Here is a 14,349-nt window from a genome sequence, read left to right as displayed (position 1 = left end):
TCCCACTCTGTTAACGCTATATCTCTCATTGCCCCACATTATCTCATTTCATCTTGTCAGGGGAAAAAAATACACTCCATCTTCTATTTCACCAGTGGAAGAAAGTGATGCCATCTGGTGACATCATGGATAAGGTATATATCATGTGCAATTTTGAATCTTTAAGACATCAGCTTTGGAAAAGCTCAAAAAGTAAAGCAAGTTTTTTGCATTTCTTATTTCCACTCTCTTGCCATTGGGAAGTGTGGAAGATGAGGAAGATCAGGGATCTCAGGATAGAAATGTATTGTCTACTGTGGTCCAAATATTGACACTCAAATGTTCAAGTGTTGCACTTGTATTGGGTGCCCTTGCCTCTTTCGTGGGTCCATTTTCCAGCTCCCAGATTCAGTTTGGTATTTATTTAGAAACCACATTTTTACTGCCATAGTCTAGTCCCAAATAATCTCCCCCCCCCCCCGTAACAAAGGTAGGTCATTGATATTGGAACACAATATTTATAGTATGTACTGTTCTACCTTGATGTGGATATGTGCTGTTCTTGTTTGGCCAGAAAGATGAAGGACCTTAGCCATGTCCAGAAACAACATTTTGGGCACAAACACCCAGTCCACTGAACAAAAGAGTTCTTTAATAAGCTACAGGTACAGTTTGAAATGTCTGTATATAGATGTAGGAGTAGTTACTCGGCTGCCTCACACCCTAATGTCAAACACACTAGGAACATTCCAAAAAGGTTTGTTGCAACCAAGTCTGGCTGAAAGCAAGAGAATGGGATTTTAGCAGACTAAGGAGTGCCCAAAGATGTAACCTGTTTTAGCAATAAACCTGCTGCAGAAAAACATGCCACATTTCAGGCACATATGCTATCTTTTCTCACTGATCAGGCTCAGTGGAAACCTGTCCCTTGTTTTTCAAAGAAAGCTGGATTTGCTCAGTGTTGACTAGCTAGTCCTCTGGTTCCTCACAATGTCATTTCTGCACTTTTTCATAATAAAACAATGGATGGTATTGACTGGCTGACTTTTGTCAGTCATAGAACCACCTTCTTCTTTCTTCCTGAGGACATCTTATGATTTTTAAAGAACATTTTTGAAAAACTAAGCAAAGTTTTGAGGTATTAAACATGTAAGGTCCAGGGGGCAGGGGCTGTTACTAGACACTCAGGGACACAGCACTGGATCCAGAGGCATATCTAGAGCAAAGAAATAGGAAGCAGAGCTCAGTTCACAGCAGAAAAAAAAAAGCATAATCTTCTGTTTGATGGCATGGTTGCATGCAGTCTAACAATCTTTTGGTTTCACATGAAATGCCCAATTAACATCCTATTTAACGTGTTCACCAAAAGGGTGTGCACCAGAGTATATACCTTAAAAAGTAAGGTATGAATGCAAGGAACAAGTTTGTAAACTTTGTAATAAACATGTACGTTCATAAGGAAATTTCAGTTGGTTGTGGTTTCCCATCAAACATATGCTCTGGTGCCAGAGTGGTTTGCAATGTGTAAAACAATCCTAGTCCTGACTAACTTTTAATAAACAGTGGGCACTGCATGAAAGGAGACTACAGTGAACTCAATACATTCACTTCCAAATTATGTGTGTTTAGCACCAGCCACTTGGTCTGTTTGAAGTTTTACTTTACCTATCTCTAAGAAATGAAGTTATTTGCATTCAATAAATATTCAGGTTTCCAAGAACATCCTTCTACTAAATTGTGCTGAACACTGAAATTAATCCACAGATGTTTTCAAGCATGGCAGTAAAAGCACCTCTTCTTGTATTTATCTCTTGTTGACATGCAAATGTGAATATGAAATCGAAGGCAGAACAGTGTACTTTTAAAATTAAATGTATATTACAGCCAAAGCAGGTTTTATTCTCAAAATATAAGCATGGGAAATGAGCAAAATGCTGGCACGCCATGTGTGATAATGGTTAGAAGAATCCCAATGTTTCCCAGCAAAGTTTGACAATATTATTTGATTTGATGCCGAACCACATGGAATATAATAGAATCATTTCAAGAACTGTTCTGTTGTAAATTTTCTATTCCCTAACATGACAGCAGTGTGGAACAAGTCAGCCAACATTTACTCAAGGCAACATTTCAGACTGTTATCATTATCTCCTTATGCAAATACTGTTGAATCCACATAGGTTAATAGAGTTAAATACTGATTATACTAAGAACTGAAGTAAATATTCTTTTCAACAGACTAGTGGTCAGCTTTCCTGCTACTTGTTTATGTTACTCTAATTTCTTGTCCCTCACAGAAATTTTTGAGGCAGTTTGGGGACTTTTGAGGACTGTAAATGTAATGATTAAAAACTACTGCAAGTTTTTTGGGACAGGATCCAATGTCAGACTGCCACTGGCAGATGGTTGAATACATGGAGCTCAAAAAAAATCCCTCTGTGTACCCCCAAAATGTTTCTGGATGGGCATGTAACCCATAGGGCCAATTTCTAGAAGGCATGGAGGGCTGCAGTATGATGGGGAATGGAAGGAAGTTCTGAATGTTCGCCAGCAGAATATGAGTTTTAACCCCTTATCAGCGCCAATTGCCTAACATCCCCATCTGCATAAAATAAATGGAAGGCATATTTTAATCTTTGCTGTGGAGACCAGAGTTGTACTGATAGCACGCTGCATTCTTTGTTTGCAAGGGCCACACAGTTTAAAACAACATTTTAAGAATAAAATTAAACATATACACAATAGTAGGTCACAGCTCTAATGGGGAAAGGCAAAAACTCTTTGTTGCTGTTAATGCTGGATTAATTCATTAGAACTATATTTGTACAGAAGGGTAACTAAGAGCCCCCACAGAAAAGCAAGCAATGGGGAAAGATCCACATATAATGTAGACATAGTAGGTGATAATGATAATATGATAGTCATGTTCTATACATCGATTACAATAAAAAAATAAATATACTCTGTGAACTGAATGCACCCTTCACAATAAAAATGAAGAAAACATGCCATGTTGTAGCCGTGTTGGCCACTCAGCAAAGCACAATAACATCCCATATCCTCAAAATACTGATAACTTTATTAGACCAACCAAAATGCACAAAATACATGTTGCAAGCGTTTGAACCTACAGTGGCTTCTTCATCAGATGAAGGTGTTAAAAGTCAATCAGGAGAAAGAAAAAATAAAATAAAATGCTGAAGTCACAGGCCGAAATTTTGTCAAGTTAGCCATGTAGGCAAAGGCCATTCTTTCTTTTTGGCCATATGGGCTCTGGGAGACAAAGAATTGTAAAATCAAGAAAATAAAATTTAAACTCTATTAGCAACATGAAAAAAAAAATATTTTTGAGACCCAGGCTGTCTCTGTTCCCTTTCTGAATTTCAAAGTCTCTGTGTTGTTGCATGTGGGAAATTTCTAGAGGCTGTTCATCTGAAACATGCCAAATGCAGTCCCAATTTTTTAAAAAAACTTTTTACCTTTGTTAGCAGTAAAAAAAATTCAAATATTTAATAAAAATGAAGAATATTGTGTTTTCCCAGATTCAAAACATTGTGTTTTGAATGATGAAAAAAGATCACCCCATACCTCATCCCATGTCAAGCTGGACAAAATACACAGATGGTGCTACACATCACATAAACCTTTCTATTCATCTTGAATGAGAAGCAGTTGTACAACATGTTGGGGCTGTTGTGCAAGGGCTGTGGTAAAATCACTACAATGTCATTTGGCCAAGATCATTCTGTCAATTCATTGCTGAGCAAGCACAGGCCCCAGATCCTGGAAACCAAGATTGCACATGTTCATCGTATTAGTTCTTGTCCAGATGAAATTTAGAGTCACATTCTGTTTGAAGGGTTCAGTAAAAACCAATGGGTTGTGATCGGACAGATAGAAATTCAGTACCTATTCCTGCAGCAGGAATGATTGCTCCAGTCCCCGCTGCCTCTACAGCTCAGTATATTCATGCTTGAAGCCACAATCTGCCAACATGAAGGTAATGAAAGTTCAGTGAGTCATATGCTCCCTGGCATGTGTCAAGAAAGATCCAGTCATTAAAGTGCTTACTATGGCTACCTTCACACAAACATTACACAAATATCACAGTTTTTCACCCTTTGGAAAGAGAGTTTATGTGAACAAACTCTGAATGAGAACAAGATGCACTGGGAACAGTCTTTACCTTTTTGCCACTGTAATTTAATTATAATTAATTAATATCCCAACTTTTCCCCAATGTAGGACCCAAGGTGCCCTACAGTGTAGTTGAAAACATGCAACTGAAACAATATATAGTACCAGTTTTATTTTTTAAAATAACCAAACCTGTTTAAAAATCAAGTTTAAAACTGTTTAAACTGTTTAAAATACAAAGTTAAAAGTTAAAAGTCAAACACTGCATTAACTGCCATGGCTCAGTCTTGTGGAATCCTGGGATTTGTAATTTTTTGTGACACCAGAGTTCTGTGACAGAGAAGGCTAAATATCTCACAAAACTACAAATCCAAGAATTCCCCAGTGTTGTGCCATGGCAGTTAAAACAATATCAAACTGAATTATTTCTGGAGTGCAGATTGAGCCTTTTTGATCTTGGGCCAGTCATTGTCTCACAACCTGACCTACTCAAAGGTGTTGCTGCGAGGATTAAAAAGGGCCAAGCACAGCCCCACTATGAGCTCAGTGAAGGCAAAACCAGATGTAAATGTTACAAGTAAGTAAGTAAAATATAGGCCTAAGGATGGCAATGGCAAACCCCCTCTGAAAAACCTGCCAAGAAAATTCCATGATAGGTTTGCCTTAGAGTTGCCAAAGGTGGGAAGGCACACACAACACACACTAAATTGAAGACTTGAAGGCACACACACTAACTCCTGTTGTTAGTTCTCATTACAGCAGAGCAACTGGATCAGCTGGATTTATCTCCATGTTGATTCAATGTTGAACAATTAATTCAATGTTTCTATGACACCTGGGAAAGAGCAAGAGAATTCCATTCACAGGACTGTAGTGTATGGTTGCAACCATACATCCCTTTACCTAGTAAAGTGTAAAGAGAAATGCTTCTGTAATAGGTTGCATCTTGTTGGTTAGTCTCAACTAGAGTAGACCACTTCAATCAATTGTTGAATAGTGAACACAGAGATATATTCAATTTATTTATTGGGTCTACTTTGTCAGGACTAGCAATAAGATTTAGGCCAAAATCCCAATTTTTATCTGTGCATGCATGTGGTGGGCATAAGCTAATTTGTACACAGATAATCATGCTAAGTTCTGACATTACTTTCCCCAGTGCTTGAGAGACTCTAAACAAGTATTCATTAACACAGGAGCAGAAATATCACAAAAAATAACACATAGCACCCAACATTTCACAGATGAAAATTGGGGTACCTGTGCCAGGCAACATCTGAGTGTCTCAAGATGGCAAAAGTTATTAATGAGGAAGATCACACAAGCTGAGAGAGGCTGAGCCTACTCTCTCTCTCTCTCTCTCTCTCTCTCTCTCTCTGTTGTGAGCCTTCAAGACATTTCTGACTTATGACGACCCTGAGGCGAACCTCTCATGTGGTATTCTTGCAAAGATTGTTCAGAGGAGGTTTGCCATTACCTTCCCTTGAAGCTGAGAAAATGTGACTTGCCCAATGGGTTTCATGGCCAAGTGGTCTTCAGAGTCAGAGGGGTCGTTCCCACTTACCTATAAAGTGGGTCATGATCCGAATGTAGGGTGCATCGTTCCCACTGAAGCTCGAATTTAATCTCCATTACCCCTCATTCATTGCCACAGCATCTCAAATTAGAATCGAATTAAAATGTTTAAAACGGATTATCAGCCTATAATTCGGTTTAAAAAAATAGTGGTTTATAACGCAAGTTATTTTTGAAAGCAGGGTACAATTTGCTGTATCCAAATGGGAACAAAAGGGTGTCTGATTCGGGAACCTGGAGATGGGAGGAGCAGCGCTCAAGGGGCTGGCCTGGGGGTGTCACCCTCTTTGGTCTCTTTCTGCATAGCCAGTGCCATTTTCTTCAATTTGCATAGACTTTCCCCCAGTGGATTGCAACCTCCCCTCTGTTCCTCATTCATAGACCGATGTGTGAGGAGAGCCATTGAACACTATTTTAAACTATTCTTTTTTCTTTTTTCACCTCTGCCTGAGCGCCTGAGCAGCAGATGGGCTTTGCAGTGCATACCTGCTTGATCGCCCCTCAGATAGCCCAAGGAGCACTGGGGGAGGCAAAGCGATTTTGGGAAAGAAGGCTCATTCCAGAGGAACTATGGGATGGGCATTTCAGGACATCCCTGCTTGATCGCTCTCCAAACAGCCCAAGGAGCAATGGGGGAGGAAAAGCGATTTTGGGGAATGGAAAGCCTGGACGTCCAGTAATCTGAGGGGGGGGGGGGATCGAACCTTATCTTCTCTCTTCCCCAAAGATTCTCTCTCCATTAATGAAGCCCGCTGCCTTCTCCTCCTTGATCTGATTTGCCAAGCCTCCTTCTAGTCTGGGGAGACACAACAGAAGAGCCTTGGATGCAGTAAAGTTCATGGGGCCCCCACCAAAACCCCAAGACTTGTGACGTCTGAAGCCTACGCACTTGATTGGCAGCTTGTGGACACAAATGGGAACGGGGAGCAGTTAATCCGCTTTAAATAAAGCGATTTAAAATAAATGGGAAAAAACAAGGTTTAAATGAATCAAGGTAATTTGCCCCTTTTGGTAATGGAAACGATGGGAAAAATTTGAATTATTCGGAACATAATCCGAATCAAAATCGCTCCAATATAATCTGTTTTATCTGCCAAGTGGGAACGCTCCCATAGTCCAACACTAAAACCACGCTGGCTACTAGGAAGGGCAGGATCCCATTCCTCTCTCTTCTCCTCCCTGTCGAGTCAATTGAGTGCAAGACAATGTGGCACTCAAAGGCTTTCATGGAAAACATCCATAATTTTCTGTGGGTATTTCAGGCTGTGTGGTTCTGCATTCTGGAATAATGTATTCCTGACATTTCACCTGCAACTGTAGCTGGCAAGATGCCAGCCACAAATGCAGGTGAAACATCAGGAATAAATTCCAGAATGCAGGGCCACACAACCTGAAACCCACAGAAAACTTTGCATTCAGTTTGCAGCAACCAAAGCAAACTGAGGACAAAGAGAGGAGAAGGAGAGAGAAAAAGTGGGACATTTTCAAAGCAGCTGAAAAACACGGGACGGCAGAGGATGAATGGGGACTCTTAAATCAGAGCAATTAGTATGGTCAAAGGTTGCCTCTGCAGGTTGGAAACTGGGATGATGGAGGGGATGGAATAGTAAGAAAGGACTGGTTTCGGGAGAGCTGTGAAGGGAAGGAGAGAGGGAGGCAGGGTGTTACTGGAAAATCCAGGCTCCTAGAAGAGTCAGAGAGCATCCAGCCTGCCAAGCAAACAGGAGCTATTTATTTATAAGTCCGAGGAGCATATATAGGGCCATTGATCCCCGCCTTGAGCAAGCAGCTTTCTTTGGAGAGGAAACGGTTTCCTATTGCAGTAACAGAGTTGCCTTTGATAGCTGGCTGAGGACTAAAGAAAGCCAGAAATAATCTGGTTTGACACCGCTTTCACTGCCACGGCTCCATGCTATGGAATTCTGGGAATGGTACTATTATTAAATTCAGAATTCCAGCATGGAGCCATGGCAGTAAAGTGGTGTCAAACTAGATTATGTTTGCAATGAGATGCAACCTGAGAGGGAGAGGAACATGGAGGGACAAAGTGGAGATGAAAAATACTACAGCTCTCCACCTTCCCAGCCCCCGTGGGATTTGTAGTACAGTAACTTTTCCCATTTGGCTGGAAGGAGGGGGCTTCCTTCATCCACCCTGCAGAGATCTTATCACCTGTCTGCACCCAGGGTGACCAGATTTCCTCAACCACAAAGGAGGACAAGGCACTGCAAAATGTAGGACATTAAAATATATCTATCTATATATGGAGGGTCATGACCAAAGAAAAGCTCCAAACATTCATAGCAATGTCAATTCATGCTTCTTTCCTCCTACTTCAAATGCTTCCTCCTGGACTGGAATGGAGGATGTGTCCTGGAAAAATGAGGAAGCCTAGTCACCCTAACCTGCACCACCAAATGTCATCTTCAGTCCCACTCCTGGGAGCTGTCCTTCAAAGCTATGGAGTAAAGAGTTCGAAATACAGATCCCAGCATGCCTTAAGAGGGAGCCAAGCCTGCTAAAGGCCTCCAAGTGCAGATTCAACCAGGATCTGGAGGAGATGCCCAGATCTCTGAAACCTACTTCAAAACGATCAGAAGACAATGAGCCTATTCAGGCTCTTGGTCTCTAGGTGGCAGTGTTGACCAAACAAAGAGACTTCCATCTGCTTTCTCATCCCAGCTATCTGTCAAAGGAAGAAAGAGACTTTGGTTGTCTTTCTCTGTTCACTTCATGACTGCTGATAGCATCAGCCCAGGCCGACCCAACATCCTGCTTTTCCAGGACATGTCCTACATTTCCACCTTCTGTCCAGGAGGAATTCTCAAATGCCCTTTATTTGGAGCAGAACTAATACACATGCATTCTATTTCTATGAATTTTTGAGCTTTTCTTTGGTCATGTCCTGCATTTTTTTCGTCTCTTTTGTGGTGTTTTGTCCTCCTTTGCAGTTAGGACATCTGGTCACCCTGCACCAGCCTGACCATAGTGGCTCTGGCATAAGAAGAGTTGCAATGCACAAGTCACACTTCTTTCCATGTGCTCCCAAGGGGCTACCTTGGCTTAGAATTTAAGCCGCGAAGTTGGATCTGGAGCCAGCATTAGGTCGTTTGTCTACTCTTACTTGCTTTTGACATAATGGCCACAGGCTCTGCAAGCAGATCTCAAAAGCTAGAGAGATCTTGTAGCATCTTTAAGACCAACTGAAAGAAAGAAGTTGGCTGCATGAGCCTTCGTAGACTTAAGTCTGCTTCCTCAGATACATTCAGTGCATCTGAGAAATGCACCTGAGGAAATAGAGTAAAGTCTACGAAAGCTCATGCTGCCAACTTCTTTCTTTCAGTTAGCCTCAAAGGTGCTACAAGATCTCTCTACATACTGATTTTGCAGACTAATACAGCTATATATTTGCATTCAAAAGCTAGAGTTGTGCAAGTTGACCTCAAGGAAGGCAGGCCTCTAGAAAGGAAAAAGGTGGGTGGATACATGTTTGTGTGCATGTGCACCTTTAAATCATAATTTATGGCAACTCCATGAATTTCATAGGGTTTTCTTAGGCAAGGAACATTCAAAGGTGATTTTTCCAGTTCCTTCCTTTGATATATGGCCTACACCACCTGGTATTCCTTGGCAGTCTCCCATCCAAGTACTAAGCAGGGCTGATCCTGCTTAGCTTCCAGGATCAGATAGTATCTGGTGCCTTTAGGATATTTAGTGCAGATTAAAGCTGTTGGGGATAAAATAGGCTGTTAGGTGCTGACAAGATTTTTGCTAGTTACTGTATTTCAATATTGTGCCTGGATGACCTTGGACAAGTAGCTGTATTCATGGCTTAAAATAAATCTTTCTATTTTTCTATAGCTTGGCTCAGTCATTTATTAGACTGGAGACTGTAAATCCAGAAATCAGAAGGCTAAGATTTGGAAGAGCAGCTGTGAAAGAATTTACAAGTGTAAATATATATCATTGAATACCAAAATCATGATAATCTATGTCATAGTGTTTTTAGTTTCTATATACAGGTGTGAAAGCAGAGTCTCAGACCAAATGACTAAACTGTGGCTGTCATGCTTTGGACATATGAGACTGTCAGGGATTTGAAGGGTTAAAACACAGCACACAGGGAAATGCTTGATGTGTGTGTGTTTGGCCATGAGCATTCAGCAGAGTGGCAAGGTTGAACAGCACAGCTGAAGCTCATTGTGTCAAGGACTCTTCAGTGTCCAAGTTCAGGTAGCCATGGATGATGAAACATGTGTCTGGATTGCAGAGGAGACACATGGCATGGCTACACACCTGAACTCACTGGGTTTGGGAGACCACATGGTCTGGAGTATATATAAACCCAGGGGTTGCAAGGGTGTGGTGTGGGTTTGAAGTAGGATTGGTATGTTGTGGAGTTTGAGAGTTCTAGTTTTGTATTATAGCACTGTGAATAAAGAGCACTTTGGGGATTTTTGTTTCTCTGGTGGTTTATCAGAAGAAGCTACAGCATTGGTTTGCTGTGTGTCCCTGGTGGTTCCTGCATTGCTGCAGTTCCTGGAAGACATCCAGTTGCTGTCAACCCAATTGGACTCTGGGAGCCACACTTTGACTTCTGGAAATTTGCCAGCTCTGTTACAAGGGTCTGATTTAACCCCAGGACTCGTTTGAGTTGCTGACAAGGGTTGTTGGACCCCAGCAGTTGCGCTGACAGAGACAACCTATGGAAAAGATGATAATGTTTTGTACTGAAGGTGATAGGAAAAGAGATGACACATAAGTGGATTAGCTCAATCAAGGAAGTCTACAGCCATGAATTCACAAGACCTGAACAGGGCTATTAATAGCACGGCCTCTTGGAGGTGTTTCATCTAGAGGGCCTCCATGGTGGGAAGCTGATTTGACAGCACATAACAATAACAAACACAAAAATTAGTGAACCTTTAAATGGGTGCAAACTGTGGTCTTCCAGACTCAAAACCAATGTTAAGTCAACAGGGAGAATGGAAAGTTAAATATCTGGTTTTCAGGATAATTCAAGTGCCCTGTATTCAAGTGTAGTAATATTTTGTATTTGTTAATTTCTATTGAACTATTTCAGTGTGTGGAGGATTATGTTTTGTTATCTTTCTTGTCTATACAAACAAAACCCTGCAGGCTCCTTGACCATAGTTTTCTGTGGGAAAAAATAATACAAATAAAGGGACAGTGATTAGGATATGAAACACTAGCTGAAATGAACAACAAACCTAGTCATCAGATCTTTATCTCTCTTCCATGACTTTCATGAAAAAAGCAACACACTAGCACACTAGCAAAAGCAACTTTCTGTTGACTTTGCAGAAAGGGGGAACTCAATTTTGCTTACAGTTTAAGATACTTGTTTTTATCTATAAAGCCCTAAATGATTTGGGAGCAAGGATATATGAAAGACCCACCCCTCCCATATGAACCCTCCTATTATTTATTACCTTCTTGGTATCCTAATACTCATGGGAACCTCAGAAAGGGCCTTTTTGGTGGCAGCATCCTGACTGTGGAAGCACCCAGCTTTGTAGTCACAGTGCCATGCATGTGCTCCATGCTATAAACTGCTTCCTCCTAACTAATGAGGCATGCACCATGATGCTATTCAGGATGGTGTGTGCCGCATTATATCTTGCTGTAGCAAACAAATATCATCATGAAATGTGGGGCCCTCTTACGCTGAATGCTAGTTCAGAGAAGAGGACTGTCAGGTTTGAAAGGACTTGGTGGAATAGACGAGAGGGCAGAGCTCTTAGTTATGCCATTTGACAATTTAATTTCACTTCAGATCCATTTTGCCATGGCTAGTGGACATCCTTCTGTTTGGGAATTGATTTTCTCTATGATCTAGTCTTCAGAAGAATGTGCCAGGAATATCTGGTTACTCTCACTTCCTGGCAATCGGGATTTATTATTCTTCCTTGTTATTCATTTGTCCTTGGTTCCAATTGATTATTTTTCCAAACAGCATTTCCCTCTTGGTCGCTAATGAGTGTGATAAATAATCCTATACCCCCAAATTATTCCCTTCAACAGCCCAATAAAGATGTCCTTTCCATTCTGCCTCTTGTTATTTATTAGTTTATTCTTTCTCTGGCTATAATAACTGAATTACAATCTTTAAAAAGCTTAAACATTAGCCAAGAAAGTGAAAGATCCCAGAAATCCTTAAGTGAATTGTTTAAAAGGGGGAAATTGAAAAATGTGTGGCATTTTGCTTTGTGAGGATGTGGAGGGTTTAGTGTTCCCTGTCTGTTTTGCCAATTACCTCTAAATAATTCTTGTTAGAATGTAATAGGGAGCACTGCGCACATAGCAGTGTTTATAACAATATAGTCAAATCTGAGAAGCAAGTGTAGGGATAAGCTACATGTTAAACCCTAACATACATATAACACAACAGCATGTTGGTGCCTTTTTAAAAAATTTAATTTGTTTGATAAATATTACATACTTGTGAGGAGATATCACTCATATATTATGCAATATAACCCAATCCATTATTTCTAAATGAAGCAAGTACTCCTTATATTGTAAAAGTGCAGGAAGGGATAATTAAATGATATCTCTCAAGTATGGACTTAAATGACTTGTCTTTCCTATGCATTTCCCACTAAAAATAATGCTCGTAAGTTATTGATTCTTGACCTCTGTAACCTTGTTGAGTCTAAGCCATTAAAACCACCAGCAATTGTTACTTCCTTGTCTAAGTTTGTTTCTGCCCTAGTGTCTTTATAAAAAGCCAGAAGCAAAGGTCAGGAGGAGAATTTTAGATCTCAGAAGAAGTGGGAGAGGGTGTGTGTGTGCAACTCTTACCAAATTTTCTGCATATTAAATCATCCCTTTTAATTTTTCAGTATGTGGGGATCAAACTGACATGAGTCCTAGTCAGAGTGTTTGATACTTAACATTTCATATAATTCTTGTATCAGTCTTAAGGTTTCTTCTTTTTAAAAAGTAACAGAAAGTAACAGGAAAACAATGTGGATGAAAAGTAACATGATGAGTTACTTAGTCATAACTGCAATGAGTATAATGGCAAAGGATTATTTTTAGACACTACTGGAACAATTTACTTTGGAAAATGACTTTCTAAGCTTTTAGGAGGTGTAATTAAATTTGGTGAAGAAGAGCGGTTGTAAAGGCAGATCCGAACTGTGATGAATGTGTTGTTACATAAAGGGATTCCAGTTCCTCACCCCAATGTTAAAGATATGGTGTTGTGACTACTCCACTCCTGAAAATTCCAGTTTGGACCTACTTGTAATGAATAACTATCATATGGTTGCTAAAAAAAAAAAAACATTTGTGGGAAAGGGGTTTAAGAGAATGGTTGCCCAGGTCATGGCACTCTTGGTTGGAAACAATTTATTAAATCAATGTGAAGCATCAGTGTTATAGAAACAGTTTAAACAGACAAATCCTAATAACCCATGTGCAACCCTGAATAGTCAGCTTTTCACTGTGGTACACATAATCTGTCAGCCAGAAAGTCTGGATGGAATTCATGTGAACCTGTGTGGGACCGGGTTAGCCTCATGTCCTGGATAGATCATATAATTATCAAGTTAAAAGGGGTCCCATAGGGCATTGTGTCCAACCCCTCATTCAGTGCAAGAAATCCAGTTAGAGCAGAGTGGCTGTTTAGCCTCTTTTTAAAGTTATCAAGAGAAAGAGACTTCACTTCTTCTTTAGGCAATTGGTTCCAACGTGGAATTGCTCTCACTGTCAAGAAGCTCCTTTGAATGTTCAATTTAAATCTACTCTCCTGTAACGTAAAACCATTAGACCTGGTCCTACATTCTGAGGCAGCAGAGAATTAACCTGCACCTGCCTCTCTGTGACAGCTTTTTAGACATTTAAAGAGTGTGATCATGTCAGCCTTCCATCTTCTGTTCTCCAGGCTGAACATGCCCAGCTCCCTCAACCTTTCATCATTGTTTTGTTCTCCACACCTTTTTATCATCCATGTTGCCCTTCTTTGCACTCCAAGTTGTCTATTTCCTTCTCACAATGAGATGCCCAGAATGGAGCTCAATACTCTCGGTGAGTCCTGACAGCAAATCAGTGATCTTTCATGCACCCAGTACCCAGGGCAACCTATGGCCTATGGCCTATGGATAAACTTAGATGTGTTCAGTGATGTTCTCAGTGCTTAGGAGCTGTTGAAAAAACCTAGGAAGTTTAGTCAGTGTCTTGCATGAATGAGGTTTTACCCTACATTATGGTCCTGAATCTGTGTCAGGCTTGATGCTGTTTATCTGTGGGTTTGCTGTCCCAGTGGATATATGAAATGCTTTTTTTTTGGTTAAATTCAACACAGACAACATTGTTTTATTGAAATGGAAAAGGCCACATTTTAATTTGTTGCAGCAGAAGATGTTTAGCTCAGTAGGAGTTCAGATCCAGGCATCAGTCACCCGCCTGCTGGCTTCTGAGTTCAATTCTGCCTCTAATTGTGCTCTGGGAGAACAAGGAATGACAGATGTGGGATTCCACCTGGGCAAAAACCACTGTGCGATTCTCTTGCCACCTGGCAGTAAGACAGATCCAGATGCCCCCAAGCTGGGCATGATTTTGGTAGACTATACTTTCCAGACTCCTTAAGGGGAACCCCCAAAACTTGATTTCACAAGTCCACTAGTCTTG

The sequence above is a fragment of the Sceloporus undulatus genome, chromosome 2, assembly GCF_019175285.1.
Source record: "Sceloporus undulatus isolate JIND9_A2432 ecotype Alabama chromosome 2, SceUnd_v1.1, whole genome shotgun sequence".
Lineage (NCBI taxonomy): Eukaryota > Metazoa > Chordata > Lepidosauria > Squamata > Phrynosomatidae > Sceloporus > Sceloporus undulatus.
Note: the sequence above shows the minus strand (reverse complement) of the source record.